Below are 16,563 nucleotides of genomic sequence, written 5' to 3'. Positions count from 1 at the left end.
GAAAATGGTGGAATTTTTTAACGATACCTCAGGAGACACTAAAATACACATATTTAGGAATCAAATAATAATGAAAAAGACGCATATTTGCATATTTGGGAATCAAATAATAAGTTTCCCTTAATGGGGGGCTAAAAGCATGTATCGTTGACCAGGGAAACATTGAGAAAACATGGGGGAAATGGTGGATCCATTCATGCATGCATATATACATACATACATACAAACACAGATGCATGATCCATCCATCCATGCATGCACACACACACATATACATCCATCAACCATTCATCCAACCAACCATGTAACCATCATCCATGCATGCATAGATATACATACAAACATGCATTTCATCATACAACTATGCACCCATAGATTTTTTTTTTTTTCCGAAGGATCACTCTAAAAAACTGAAATGGAATATTTTAAAAAAAATTTTAATAAATAGATTTTTGGTGATATTGATGTATTGGCGATACATTGATGATATTATTGAAATATCGCCGATACATTGGCGATACAAGCAACACTTGGAATTTACACAGGCGAAAATATTGGCGATATTGATACTTTGGCGATATAATATCGATACTTGGAATTTCCGATATTACTAGTGTTATTGGTATCACCGAGTTGGAGATACCGATGATATCGGGGATATTATCGATAGTATCGGCGATACTTGGAAATGGTCTCCACTCTCCACAGAAAACCGTCATCAAGAGTAGGTAAATGGTGCAAGCCATTGTCACGTAAGTTCTCTAACTCGTGAGAAGCTCAAACAAAGTTTTAGATACCAGTAAGAAGAAACAAAGGATAAGGAAAATCAACAATAGGTCGTAGCGGTGGCCATAAGAGCCACCTTTGTTACCATTATGATATGGCTGTTATGGCCCTCAAAAAAATGTATCGGCCATTTTTCCATAATGGACGTTACGGCCTTGTAATGCATAATGGTGGCCACTGTTACCGTTATTTAATGACTGTAACGGCTAATACGTAACCGTTTTAGGTCGTTCGACAATAGGATTGTGATAAACTTGGAACTTTGTGAAAATCTTCAAATTTCAACGACAATATAGAAAAAAAGCACTCCCCAAACAAATATCCATAAAGAATATTTAAAGCCCTAAACATAGCCCGAAAAACCCTACTAAAACTTAACCTTTCATATCTTAGCCATCTATGAGTTTTAGATGGTTTGGAACTTGCATTTCATAAGAAGATTGTGGGATCATGAAATCCAATTAGTCGAAGAACTTTGGAAACACTCGGCATCTTTTTCTATGAACATGACTGACAAGCGTGGTTGGCCCTATTTTCTAGTGGAGTCTTCCCATCAAATGAGTTTTTCAAAGCAATGTGCGAACCCACGTAGCGAAAATGTGGGGCTCGTTAGCTCCACCTACAGTTGAAGCTTTTGTTAGACTGCATCATGCTTGCATGTGTCTATATATATATATATATATTATACAACACAAATGAAGAATAGGCGAATCAAATTATAAATTGAAAAGATTGCGTAAAAAGTCAAATTATAAAGTTTAGGTTACATAGACTAAGATTTAGAAGAGCCTCTTGTTTGGACTTATTTTTCCAGATGAGTGAGATACGATATCTTTTTATAGGCCATGAAGTCCAGATTTTACACATTCTTAATTACGCTATTGTAACTTGCAGACACTATAGTGACTAGCCGACACCACAATAACTGACAAAAGACAAACTGCTACAGTGTTACTATTCTACTGACACTACAATGACTTGCTGACAAAACAATGGTTTGCAAAAGACAAACTGCTATAGTGACACTACAATATATGCTATAGTGACTAACAAACTGCTGTCTATGTCGAGGAATGTGCAGTTGCGGCTTGTATTTTCCATTGACTATGTGCATGCCGAGGAAATCAATTGTAGTTTGGGCAAGGACTATCTTCTTTTCTGAGAGCATGATGCCATATTTGGAGACTATCTCGTAAAACTATTGCAGGAGTTGGAGATGTTCATTCATGGAGGCTGAGAACAACAAAATATCATCTATGTAGACTACTGCATGCGGAAGGATTGGTTGGAAGATGCTGATCATTGCTTTCTGGAAGACGGATGGAGCTGTCTACAATCTGAAAGGGAGAACTTTCCATTGATAATGGGGCATCTGGGATGGTGAATGCAATCTTGTGTTGATCTTCCAGATGAATGCCTAGTTGCCAAAATCCTATCTTATGATCAAATATAGAGAAAACACATGCATTATCAATTGTTGAAACAGTGATGTGCAGTGTAGTAGGGGGAATTTGTCATCTGCCAGGAAGGAATTAAGCAGTTGGTAGTTTATAATCTATCGTAATTTTCCTCTAGTCTTTTCAATGCACTTGTTTACATAGAAAGCCTCACAAGCCCATTGTGAAGATGTGCGCTCAGTAAGGTCTTGGGCTAGGAGATCATTCAATTCTTTTATTGTTGGGTGAAGGTGCTTAGGGGACATGTCTTGGTGAGACGTTTTTGTTGGATTTATATCCTCATTTTGTTTGAAAGGGAGATGGACAAAAACTCATGATTTTGCCACAAAGGAGTGGTCTTTGGAAAGGAAGGTGGAATGTGAGGTGACACAACAATCAATCTCTAATTGTTCCTTGAGTTGGTCGAGTGTGAGACTGAATATATATATGTTTGGAATTGTGGACCATGGAATGGAGTATTGCTTGTGTGTGAGGCCATTTTCAGTCCATCGAAGATGGTTGATCTTGTGAAGGATGTCGAACCCAATGTTGAGGTCTTTGCCCGATAAGCAGGAACCAAGGAAGCGATGGCGGATGCAGAAGTGAGGAAAAGGTTTTAGAGTGATGGGTGGACTGATCAAGCTGGTATGGAAAACTTTTCCATTTGCTGCTCGAAATGCTTGAGTGTGTGGTTTCCAAAGGGAGGATGGAAGGATGTTAGGATCAAGAATGGATGTGGAGGCACCAACATTATGTAAAGCGATAACTGGGATGTGATGTGCCAATGGTTCTGTCAGGAGCTGGACTTGGACCATAGGGACTGGCTAAAGGAATAATACAAAATCACTAGGCATGGAGAAAATTCCATTAATTCCTTGAATTTCATATTGCTCATCAGAGTCATCATCAGAGTTGTGATGACTATGCCAGATAGCCAAAACAGACTCTGGGTTATACTTGTCATCGGGCGAGAACATTGATTCGAGGTCGGAGAAATCTGTGTCTGCCAGGGTTGTTGCTTTCTGAAGAAGAGCTACATTGTGTTGCTTTGTATGCTTGGGGCAAGTTTTAAAGAAGTGTCCTTTTTGGCCACATAGATAACACTTATCTGAAGTGTTTCTTTTGAATTTCTCAAGAAGAAATGCCTTTTTTTGCCGCACCTTTTTTTAGTTGGAAAATGTTCTCGTTTGTCTCGCATGGGGGCATATTGTGGTAGCTTCTTAAAATGGTTCTTCTTTTTGTGAGAACAATCACAGTCTTTTGGATCTCGGCATCTGATGGAGAGGTTAGGTCAATCACATGCTGAACCAAGTTGTCTGCCAAGTTGTTCGACATGCCGTATGAATTTGTGCTGGTTGCACAACTTCTCGATTGCTTGGATGCTGAACTGATGGATGAGGCCATAGGAAATCTATTGCAAGTTGTGGCCTTTGAGAGTTATCAGCTTTTGAGTTTCATCACTAAGAGGTTCTGGGAGAGAGTGTAGATAATCTGCTTTAGATTAACATCATTGACACCATTGAGGATGTAAAATCTTCGTGACATGGTATCATAATGCTTTTCAATGTCCTTTCTGTTGAAAGAACACAGCTTGGCCTTGAGAAATTCATTTCGGGCAGTTTCTTGATAAGTTTGGATGGAGCCAATGAATTCATTATAGAAGAGATTCATGAATGCTTCAAAGGTTGGGGACTGGAGCCTGGAGTTGTCTCTATTCTCTAAGGCCATTCCACCATTCGCCAAAGCGTCTAGCAAGGCGATCAACAAACTTTCGAATCGTATGAGCAACAGTGGCATTGGGCATATGCATTTTGACGGTGCACTAATAGTACATTTCAAAAACACGAGTTTGCCATTGTGAAGGGCGAATATCATCAATGAATGTTTCTTGTCAGTCGTTTCAACATAATTGACTTTGGTGGGTATTCATCTGCCATGTGCTGGTGGAGGGTCGTCTGCTTCAGGTTCATCATTAGATGGGTCTTGCACAGTTCCAAGTTGCATGAGCTACTTTGGGTATTCTTTAGTGGAATCGGAGGAAGAGTCTGGATCTGGAATTTGAGTGTCGATCTTTATAGTAGGGGATAAAGGTGATTGGATAGATGTAGCACGAAGGAATGAAGTGTTTGGGTTGGGGTCTGTTGTGGAGACCGGAAGGGTGGTCACGTATGGGATGGAGGAAGCTGTAATGTTTTTAGGTAGATAGGAAGGAGGAGGTGTGTATAGTGCGGACTTATGAGGTTCGGGGTGGGAGGAACAGGGAGGCCGTTCTCGAAAGGTGGGTGGAAGTTGAGAGGAAGATGCTATAGCAGGGGTAGTAGGGGTTCGGCTTTGGAGATATTTTTGAAGAGATCCTGTAGCAGTTTGTTCATTACTATAGTGTTGGCAGAATAGTGACACTGTAACAGTTTGTCTTATGTCAACTATTGTAGCTAACAAGTTATTGTAGTGTTGGTAAGTTATTGTAGCGTAACGAAAAACGTGTAAAATCGGGACTCCCCGACCTATAAAAAGGGGTCACATCTCACTCATTTGGTAGAGTAGGTCTAGACGAGAGGCTCTTCTAAATCTATCTTTGTAACCTAGACTTTATAATTTGGGTTTTTACACAATCCTATCAATTTGTGGTTTGATTATTCTATTCTTTCATTTGTGCGATATCTTAATTTTCCAAACATGTTTTACCTGTCGGTTAGGGAAGTCAAAATCCTCAGGAGGGAAAGATGGATGGGATGTTTGTTGCTGTTGGACAGGTTGGGATTCGAGGAGACAAACTTTGAGAGGTGACCCAGAGACACTGGTGGCGCCTGACGAGTGGAACAATGGGCAGGAGCTTTTGAGGTGAGCATGGATAGGGCCTTTTGTTAATAATAAGATGCAAGAGTTGGCTTTGGTGGAGGAGGCTTGTGATGCTCAGGTTTTGAACATGGTTCTGGTGGAATGGGTGATTTGGACTTTCTGGTCTTAGGATAGAGAATATTGCAGTCAAATTTCCCAGATGGTTCATCGAATAATCCAACTTCTGAATCTCTCTATTTGCATATTGTTCTCTAAGTTCCTGCTGGAAAGAAGGCTTTCGCTTTTTCTTTTGGGATGTACTTCACCAGTTATTGTCATCATCGTCGAACACGTACTCATACAGTCTTCACAGTCACAGACGTCATACCAAATGTGTCCTGAGGGACTTTTGCCTTGATAGATAGGCAGACCATCGGAGTCCATTCTAACAATTGGGACTGCTAGAGGAGTGTTTATCTCCGGAAGGACTGTGAAGAAAACATTTGCTGCTGTGGTAGTAGCTCGAAAACTGGTTTCGACAGAGCCATCTTTCCGTTGTCGAAAAAGGGGTTGGTCATGTTGCACAATCTGTGGGCTAGAATGAAGCTGTTCATAGGCAGTGACCCAACTCGAGGGTTAGATGGCTTTGAGCTGCTCATTGATGAGCTGTTGTGGAAAAAAGGTGCAATGAGGCACACCTTTGTTTTCAACAGAGAACATAAGGGCTTCTTGTTCTTACTCAACCCAGGGACTGTAAGATTGAGTGAATGATTTTGGACTCGAAAAGCAATATGATAATGAAGAGTGGCGGCTATGGATCCTGGGGGCTGTTCTGCTCTAGTGAGCTGAATTTAGACCTTAAGGGCTTCAAGAAGATGCTCATCACGCACGAGAGTAATGAAAATAGTTCATGCGTTTAGGGTGGTTTCAACTGTACTAATCGTTGCTAGTTGATACTCTTTGAACCGTGAGTCTAGCAGAGTGATTCTGGAGGCAACGAGGAGACCTCGTCGACCATGAAAGTAAGAGCTAGTTTGACAGTACCGAAGTGAATATGGGTACATCCATTAGACAACCAACCTTGATGAAGTTCTTTGGGAGGGTTCAGAGTCACAAATGACTCCTCTTGATTTGCAAAAATTGGGTGCTGATCGAATTTAGAGGCGTAAGCATATTCATTGATGGAGCTGGGATTTTTCGATGGAGGGACAATCTGTTTGAGAATCTTTGTTGCAGTTTTGTCTTGGATATTACCATATATAGCGTATGGATTAACAACAACATATTGGGTTGTTGGGATTTTGGGATCAGGAAGGTATTCTATTTCATAAAGATAATCTAGTTTAGAAGCCATTAGAGTAATGTACTACTCTCTTTGTGGAAGTATACCCCGTTTGTCGAAGGGTTATATCATGAGCATTTAACAGGAAAAATTCTATAACGTAGACGCCTGAGACACGTCATACACTATAACAAAGGTATAGCTGAGCGGCATCACACACACACACACTATATATATATATATATATATATATATATATATCCTAACTCTAGACTCAGGCCTTCCCAAATACGTCTATTCTATGCAGAAATGAAGAGGAATAAGTTAATCATCTTTCCTTCACTGAGTGAGATGGCTCGTAGCATTTGCCATTCATTTTTAGATTTTGTTTTAGGTTATTGGAAAGTTAAATCCTCTTTCAGTGAATGGCTCATCAAATCAGTTATATTTGTTTGTTGGTGCTTCATGTTGTGTATTTCTTGGCAACTGCACCTTCATGACTCTAGATTGCTTGCTCACCTTTAGGGGGTTTGCACGTAATAGTTGGGCTATGGTGAATACTGAGTGGGACTTTGTTGACGTGTGATTGGTGTTGATGTGAGCCTCTATGCACTACAGGTTTGAAGAGCCTGGGTAAAATATGTATGTTAATGTCTGGTGGGCTGCTGATTGCATAACTTTTGCTGGTGTATCAATTATAAAAACTAACCCCAAATTTCTGGGAGAAAGGCTAAGATGATGATCTCAGTGAAAGCTCATTGTTATCTATCAGAACAAAAATCTATTTTTATATATAAAAACACAAAATAAACTACAAGTAACTGAAGTAGTATAGCATGTGTACTCAAGCTTTCTACTGGAGCAGACTGCTGCAGTGTGTATTGTCGCATTCATCTTTTTTGCAAAGATAGGTGGTGGATTTCCCCCATCACTCACGTGATTGGGTGGGGCACACCACATGTGTTGGAATATTTCTAGGGCTGCATCAATTTCCCCTGAGTTAGGAAAACTTATCCTTGAGTCTGTCAATCTCCAAAATAGCAATTATGTGCCACCACAAGTTTGCAAAATCTTTCATAAAATCGATGTTCAGTATCTGTGCTGAGCTATTGCAATCTTCCCATCCATGTTCATGCCATTCCTTTTCTTGACAGTCTTTTCCCTTTGCTTGTCTAAGGAGGAAACTAAGCCCCCCAATGTTGGGAAAGAAAGCTTCAATAGTATGGACAAAAGCAACATCTGGTGAATTATCTGTAAAATCCTTTTATTCCTTCATCTTGGGGGTTTCATTGTCATATCGCTTTCTTATGGCGCAACAAGCAGCCCCCCCCACCAAAGTGATAGCTTTGGCTTGGTTAGTGGGAAGGAAAAATGCGTTAAACATTGACAATCTTCGAAAGAGAGGGATGGTGTTGCTGAATCTATGCTTATTGTGTATGCAAAATGAAGAGTTAGTCGATCATCTCTTCATCCATTGTTCGTTTGCAAAACAGGTTTGGGATAGTTTCTTTGAAGCTTATGGAGTTTCTTGGGTCATGTCGGGCGGCATTGAAGAATTTTTTGGGGCTTGGCATGGGGGAGGAATTGGGAAGGAAGGGAAGGTAAGGTAAAATGGGAAATATCTATGTTGGATGGAATTTGGTCTCTATGAGAAGAAATGAACAATAGATGCTTTAGGAATCAAAGAAGGCTGCAAGGGGATGTTTTCAAGAGGGCTAAAGCATTTGTAATGGAATGGGCGAATGCTTTTTGAAGCTGGCTGGTTGTATTCCTTTTGCTTTATATTTGTAAATTGTATTCTTTATGGCTTTGACCTTTTATATTAAAATCATCGCCTATCCATTAGAAAAAAAGGAAAAAACTGTTTGCAGCTATTTTGTTTATCTCCATAGTTCGACAAATATGGATGGAAAGAAATCACACTAAATTCCACAACCGTCAGCTGAATGTGGATGGGATTCTCAAGAAAATATAATGCTTTCTTGGTAGCTGTGGTGAATTTTGGGAAAAGTGAAGTTCGAAAAAATCTGTGTTGTCCATCCATATTTGAAGCCCTAGAGTGTTCCCTTCACATCAAACTTCGGTGACCAACAGGGCCATGTATTATTTTCTCCACCAGTTGATATGTTAAACTTGAATTCAGAAGGTCAGTGACTGGAAATCCAGGTCTGGGAGCTACAGGTGGGATTCTTAGAGATCATACAGCGTACTTCATCTTTCACTTCAGCAGTCCTCTAGGTACTCAATCCATTTCTTTTGCAGAACTGTATTTAATTTTGCCAAGGCCTATCCATTGCGACATAAAAACATCGATTGGATTGTTTGCACTACCTGGTGGGGTTGGCAATTTCCTCAGATTCTAGAATATTCCCTTCATAAGGGTAGAATGTGACTCTGCTGACCCTGATTGGTCGGGATAAGGCTTAGATGATGACGATGATGATGGGTAGTATGTGTTTCTATGCTTGCTGCTATGGCTTTCTGAAATGGATTTTTGATGCTTAGTTCTTTGGCAAATTTGAAAAAAGCCTACTCCAAAACAATAACTGGACAACCACCCATATTTTCACTGAATGAAATCGGCAGCAGATTTAATGTGACCAGAGATGCAACATGGAAGGTCCCCCACTAGCTAAAGTGCTAGCGATCACAAACCTCTCTTCTACCGAATCAAACCAAAAAGAATCAAAATCTTAATTTTTTTTTCCCCCTTTCTTTTCTCGAATTCAAAATGTCATCATAGGCTGTTCCAGTCAATATAGACTTCTGACAACTAAAGAGAACCCTAAGGGGTTGTTGGCAGCATGATTTAAGTGCATTTGGAATCCAAAAGTGGTTTGGCAGCATGGATTCGGATGTATTTGAAATACACAGTTTTGCCAGTACCAGGGATTGAACCTTGGATCACTCAGGCACACTACACTGTCTCTCCCAGCCCACCTAACAACTGGGAGACTTGAAATATCTCTCTTTTGCTGTGATTTGGAGTGAAATGCCTTTTTTTTTTTTTGGCTCCTTTTTAAATGCAGGAGAGTTGCATGTGTAACGAAGGTGTCGCTGTGCTACTAATCCATTGTACATGTGTCATGCTGATGAAACCCAAAATAATCAAATTATCAGTAGCATCACTAAAATTACATCAATAGAATGATTTGAGAAGTCCAAACATTGGCCATTTAAATTGACGGTTAAAAAATGTTGGCGAGTCACTCATTTGTGATCCTATGCTTGTGGCCTGCCTGATGCTCATAATTTCATCAATTTTGGCCAAAGTATTTCAATGGGCTTATTACAATCATTTTGTCAAATATCATATATGTATACCAATTCAGGATATTAAGGTTGATTTAGTAATCAAATTCAAATTCTTATAAATATACTACATAATTTCATTGTATTCCTATTTTTGAATTCTAGTGCATTCCAATTACAAGCTACCAAACATAGCCATGGATTCGGAATCACCTTGATTTATGACTTGGATTTCAATGGATTCCAAATAGAGGCTCCCAAACAAGCCCTATTACAATAGAAAATTATCAAAATGCCCTTGAATCCCATCACAACCATATAGGCCTTTTGTAAATTGGCCATAACTCAATTGGCATCGGAATTGGATGATATTGTGCTTGTTTGAAAGCTTACTCAATAGGCTATCAAATGGGTTTAATTTCCCATCATTCTAACATTGTTTGATGCCCAAAGTGTGGCACACCAAAAAAACGACAAAAATACAATAGGGAGACTTGACTCAATCCAATCCAAAAACTAATTAAAACAAGTCCTATAAATTTGATGACCAATTGATTGATTCCATGGGCTCTATAGTGTAAGCTGACCATTGATCTCATCAGATTTATCACCTGACCATGGTTCTGGTTCATATATTCAGTTGAGACAATCTGAATAGTTGGATTGTTCGGATCTTCGATTGGCCAATTTGTGCAGCCTTTTGGTTGCATCAGGATTGGCTTGCTGAATCTGATTTGCAATTCAGTGCTGAAGATATATTCAACTTTCCTCGTAAAATCTCTGAAATTTATTTGAAGATGCTTCTAATATGCCTAATAAAAAATTCCGATTGTGAGGTTGAGTTTTTCTTTGGGTCTTGTATCTTTATCCTGTCTGTTGCATTTTTTGATCCTGGGTTGCAGGATGCATGGTTTTAAATTGGCGTATCAGGTATCATATTCTTCTCCACTGATATGGCCCTGTATTGCCCCTGTATTGGGCTGTTTTGTGTCAATATGGCCGATACAGCCGTGACGTTCATTGGTGATGCATGTATTACCTGATACATATCAGTTTCCTACAATACTTTAAACCTTGTCTGGATGTGGTCTTATCTTCTCGTACCGATTTCTCTCTTCATAAATGCTTTGGCATTAATTCTTCATTTCAATTTTCTTTCTCCTCCCTCTTCTTTTTAACAGGTAAGCTGGATTTGAACCTGGGACCTTGGTGTTGAAACGCAGGCTGTCTACCTGTGACCTCAGAGATGCTTAGGCGCTGATTCCGCATTTCAATGTAAGATCCACTACTGATTAATAGCCCATGCACTCTGCAGCCTTCTCCCTGGCCTTGTTGCTGTGCACGAAGCTGGCTTTTTGGGCCTATTTTAGCCTCAGCACCTGTATGCAGTTGCTTCTATTGGATACATGGTGGAGCTAGTAGGCCTTTATTTCTAGCCTACACAAGCTGGCCTTTGTCTTTGGTGCCCCTTTCTAGCAATACTGCCATCCTGAACACATCCTTGGCAGCATCTCATCAACCTTTGGGTTTAAACTGCATGCGAGCCTACTGGTTGCAGTTTCAGCCCCCAGCTCCTTTATATCTCTGTAGAAGGAAATTTTGGAGACCCAGGGAATGCAATCAGACTGCGGATTTGCGTATAATATTTTTTTAAAACTTGTTTCAGGTCCAGATCCATCTGTCTTCTTACTCAACAAGGTGTTCTGTATCCGTTACGATATGCCAGTAAATGCCATGACCGTTACACGATACGGGGGTAATATGGGGCAGTTAGTTTTTTAGAACCGTATTGGCCGTTACGGTGGCCATAAAGGCCGTTATATGGCATAATGACCGTTACCCCCATAACGGTTGAAAAATGGCCATTTTTTTCTATTTAAATCTATTTTTCTCCCCCCTCCCCGCCCTTTTTAAAAAAAATTATTTTTTATTATACTTTTCTCATTTTAAAAACTCCTAGATCATTTTACAATAGATTTCGACCACTCTTACTATAGTTTCTTATATTAAAATTGTAGATTGAAGTGATTTGAGTGAATAGAAGCTCCGATGACCGTTTTTTTTTTTCAAAAAATTAAAAAAGTAGTGTTTATGCATTTTTTCTTATTTATAGTTTGAATGCTTGATTGTGATGTGTAAACATTAGATACATATAATCATGTTCACAAGTTCACTAGACAGCCCGATACAACACTCTCACCAAAGAGTGGGCCTGTTACACTACCATAAACATGTTCAAAACAAAAAAATGAATACATATTTGGAATACATTATTCTTGATTTTCTAAATATTTTTTCAAGATTTTTTGGGCAAAAGAAAATTTTAAACTGTAACAGTGGTCGTAACAGTTGTTACGCCCCCGTATTGGCCGTTACAGCAGATACCCATATCGATAATGGTGGTGACTGTTACGGCCACCGTTACCGATACAGAATACCTTGTTACTCAATGCAGCTCTTGATCTGGTTTTCATATGCTGCTGCTTGAATAGTTGCATGTGGGTCATAGGTGAGCAGCTACCGCAGATATAGATGCTGTTTCTCATGCAGCGTTTTGCAGATGTTTATTCATGCTATCAGCTGATATTTCTCCGGACAAGATGGCCTCATTTTTGGATGAAGATTTGAGTTGCATTCTGGTTGTGGAGGGAAGCTTTTCAGATATCAGTTCTCAACATGGACTTGGTCTGCAATAGTTTCCTGTTGCATTGCATTGGAACTGTTTCAGTTAGTGGGGATGGCATTTTTTTACACCATTTAATCTTCATGACATACTATACTCTAGAGGAATTGCTGAATTGGGCCATTCTCATTATGGGCTGGGCTGCACTGTCTAGCTTCGTCAGGTTGGTTATGTCGCTCGTGTCCCACTCACATCAGATCCAAATGGTGCCGGTGGATGATGTCTAGATTTGGGGCCTTAAAACCACTGATTCTCCTGCTCTTCAGTGCATGTAATGCTAGCTGGACAATCCTTCCATGGTGTCTGATGTCTCTCGAAAGCCTTGGACGTGTAGGAGCTCGTGCCTGTTTTGGAGCAGATTGGACATCCATCAAAGTAAGTTTCTGATCTGTTATTCACGGCTTTAGTGTTGGTTTCTCAGTATATAACTTGTGTATCTCTTTAGAGGCTACTTGAGGAAATAAGTTAAAAGAGTTTATGGATCTTGTTCCTGTTGGGTAGGAGTCTTTGCCTCTTGTTCTTCAGTTCTCATTTTTGGTCCCTTGGTTATTGGACCTTATCATAAAAGCAACCTTCTCCTATGGTCCATTTGCTTTGTGTTCTCTCTTCTTCTTCTTCTTCTTCTTTTAGGTTGGTACCCAACAAACCAACTTCAAGGGGGCCCAACCTGCAACCCGACCTGACCCGAATTTCAATCTCCAGATTCCAATCCGAACCCAACCTGAAGTCCTCTATACCCGAGCGAACCCGACCCAAATACATTTGATAATTCCCAAAACTATCCAACCCGAACCCAACCTGAATTCAAATTGGGTTGGTGCTTTTCAAGCAGAACACAACTTGATGACATTGCCAATCCGATGAGTTTCGTGTCAATCAGATTTTGCTTGATCATTACCCAAGCTAGAAAGTAGCCACCAGTTGGTTTGTCTTCTTAACTACAGACGTGCTGTCTCAGCATGAGATGGGTGAGGTGGCTTCACAGCACACCTGCCAACATGGCTCGTGTTACCAATCTGATCCATTCATAATGTCTATAACACTTCCATGTGTACTCCAGATTGTTCATCTAGACATTCCCACGGTAAATGGTCCATATGTGAAAAATGTCACGTGTATAAGAGATACTCATCTTATGAAAATGTTGTTCCTAACTGCCTCCTGATCCATGAACATGTTCCTAAATGTTGTACAGTTAAGGGAAAGAAGGTATAGGTGAAAGGAGGATGTTGAGATGGATAAGTGGCGATACAAGTATGGTATTGGAAATGAATGCATTCAAGGGAACTAAGGTGCGGCATGCATAAGAAGGAAAGTAGATAGATGAATCATGTGCAATAGAGACTTAAGGGCCCTTTTGGCATCTCTACTAAATAAGAGCGTATTTGCTTATTATTATTAATATTATTATTTTTTAAATGTCTTTTTTGGAAAATAAAAATAGATTGTTTGGTAGCGTTGCATTTATTTATTTTAGCGATGAGAGGTTTTATCTGTTAATTCAGGGATGGAGAGTTTACCTTATTATTGTTATTGTTATTCTTACATCATTGTCATTATCGTTATTTTTATTATTTTTAAGAGCTTATTTGCTGAATTGGGTATACATTTTTTTGGCTAATTTTGGGACAAGTTGGTTCCTAAACTTTTTGAGTAACTCTGATCTTGCCCTCCTCTTTTCTTTACAATCTCTCACAGGTGGGCCCACATGATGGATGACCCATATTGATGTAGGCCCCGCATGATGAATGGTCTACATTAAGGTGGGCACACATAATGCATGTTCACATCAATGTGGGCCTCACATGATTGACGATCCATAACAAGTGGGCCTGCCCTGATGGATGGTCCACATCAAAGATGGGGCCCACATGATGGATGGTGGACATTGAAGGTGGGCCAACACGATGGACGACCCATATTGATGGTTAGGCCCCACATAATGAATGGTCCACATCAAGGTAGGCCCACATAATGGATGGAGTGGGCTGCACATGATGGATGACCCTCATCAAAGTGTGGCCTTGCATGATGGATGGTCCACGCCACGGGCCCTACCTGATGGACAATCAACATCCAAGGCCTTGCATGATGGATCGCCCATATCCAAAATGGCCATCATGATGGATGATCCCCATAGGTGTGCCCCACATGATGCAGGTGGACATCAAAAGTGGGCCCCATATGATGATGGCCCACATCAAAGGTGGGTTCCACGTGATGGATATCCCACATAAGAGAGTGGCGTCGCATGATGGACGACCATAATGAAGTGGGCCTCGCCTGATGGATGACCCATATCAAGGTGGGCTTGACATAATGGACAATCCACATCAAACGTTGACCCCTGATGATGGACAGTGGACATCAAAAGTGGGGCTCACATGATGGATGACCCACATCAAGGTAGGCTTGACATAATGGATAGTTTACATTAGAGGTTAATCTCTAATCATGAATGACCCACATCAAGGTAGGCTTGACATAATGGGCAGTTTACATTAGAGGTTAATCCCTAATCATGAATGACCCATATCCAAGGTGGTCCCCATGTAATGGATAACCCACTTTGAAGGTGGGGCTCATGTGATGGATGCATCAAATGTGTGGTCCACATGATGGGTAGTGTGCACCGAAGGGCCGACACATGAAGGATAATTAACATTGATGGTGCGCCGCACATGATGGATTACCTCCATCAAGGTGAGCTCCACATAATGGAGGGTCCACATTAAAGGTCAACCTCTAATGATGAATGGTCCATGTCCAAGGCGGCCTGCATGATGGATGACCCACTTCGAATATTGGGCCCACATGGGGCATGGTCCACATCAAAGGTGGGCTCCACATAATGGACAATCCATCTCCAATGTTTGACATGATGGACAACCTACATTCAAAGTGAGAGGCATGAAGGGGCATACTTGTTTGAAATGTTAGGTTTTTTTTTTTTTCAAAATAAAGAAATAAAAAAAAGTTGGTTGTTTTCAATATATATAAACAAAAGGGAGAAGAAGGTGAAGTGGCTTTTGATGAATCTTGGTGACTCTAGTCTTGGATTGTGAGTCATGATGACTCTTAGTGAACCGAGTATGATGCTTTTTTATAATTTTAAATTAAAAATTCATGGTGGAGGGATGCCATTGTTGAAAAGACACCATGGAAGAATATATATATATATATAAAAAATGAAAAACCAACATTAAGCGCAAATCTTATAGCTCTATAAAAATTTATTTTCGAGTCATTCCAAATCACAACAACTCAAGTAATCTTCTCTCATTCTTCTCTATTTTCTATTTTGTGGTTTTCTTTGAATAGTTAAAGATTTTTCAAGGGGTAAATTGCAAACAGTTAAAACAGTTAGGGGCTAAACTATAACAGCATAGAAATAAGGGGTGTATGCTGCAAAAGTGTGTTTGGGGTGTGGTTTTTCAATTTTGCATGCCAAAGCCCACATTTCTCTAGTATTAGAAAAGATGCTTATTGTATCCTTGAGGCAAATTTGTTGTAACCCTCTTACAAAACTAGTTTAGTCATTGGTAAAGTGCAAATATCGTCTTAAAGATAGTGACATCGTAACGTGACTCAAGCCTATCTTTAAGTTAGTATTTTCTTTTACGTTCACCTCTAATCTTACATGAAATGGGGTTGTTACAATTTTTAAAAATGACAACTATTCTTAAAACAAAAGCTTTTATTTAAATGTTTTATCAAATGTACTTATTTTAAATTTTAAATAAATTTTTTTACCCAATTTTGAAAAAATAATTTTACCAAAAGAGTTTGTTGTAAAACAAGAGCCAAAACAAAAAGTCTTAATACTTTAGCTCTCAGTAGAGTAGCTTGTATTAGATTAGATAAAAGATATCCTATGTTACTTGGGAGTGAATTGATACAAGTTGTAGTATCTAAAAGAGGGAGGCTCCGAAGGACATGGTTATAGTTAGTAAGAAAAGGCTTAATGACTTGTATGGTTTAACTAAACGTCCAACCTTTTATAGAATAGAAAGGCAAAAGAGGATTCATGTAACCTACTACAATTAAATGGAATGAGGATTAGATGACTACGATGATTTCTCAATCATCATCCATCCAAAGTGGCTCGAAACCATGTACCGTACAATCAGTGTCTAAAACAGATCACTTGGTCATACAAGATCAAACAATGGGGAAAGGAATTCCTCCTGTTGAAATCTTTCTAAGCTCCACCTTGATGTTTATATGCCATCCAAACTGTTTATAAGGTCATTTTCACTAGGATGAAGTGAAAGCACCCAAAACTTAGACCCATATAAAACTTTTGTGGCCATATAAATATTTCAACAGTGGTCACTAAATCCCCA

At 39.7% G+C, this 16,563-nt stretch overlaps 1 protein-coding gene across 10 annotated transcripts in view; it reads left to right on the top strand.

The window, feature by feature from the left end:
- Positions 1 to 13,798, top strand: part of LOC131251562 (uncharacterized) — a 37,300-nt gene extending 23,502 nt beyond the window's left edge. For 3 of the 10 annotated variants that reach the window (XM_058252330.1, XM_058252322.1, XM_058252331.1), the window contains 2 exons: positions 10,716 to 12,592; positions 13,413 to 13,798. The gene's annotated coding sequence lies outside the window, so the exon portion shown is untranslated. Of the gene's footprint in view, positions 1 to 4,975; positions 5,064 to 7,459; positions 7,525 to 8,433; positions 8,521 to 10,715; positions 12,593 to 13,412 lie in introns of all 10 variants that reach the window. The other 7 variants (XM_058252329.1, XM_058252324.1, XM_058252328.1 and 4 more) reach the window with 7 other exon arrangements.
- Positions 13,799 to 16,563: the final 2,765 nt, after the last annotated feature.

Source organism: Magnolia sinica, chromosome 7, assembly GCF_029962835.1.
Source record: "Magnolia sinica isolate HGM2019 chromosome 7, MsV1, whole genome shotgun sequence".
Classification (NCBI taxonomy): Eukaryota; Viridiplantae; Streptophyta; class Magnoliopsida; order Magnoliales; family Magnoliaceae; genus Magnolia; species Magnolia sinica.
Note: the sequence above shows the minus strand (reverse complement) of the source record. Positions and strands in the feature narration are given on the sequence as shown.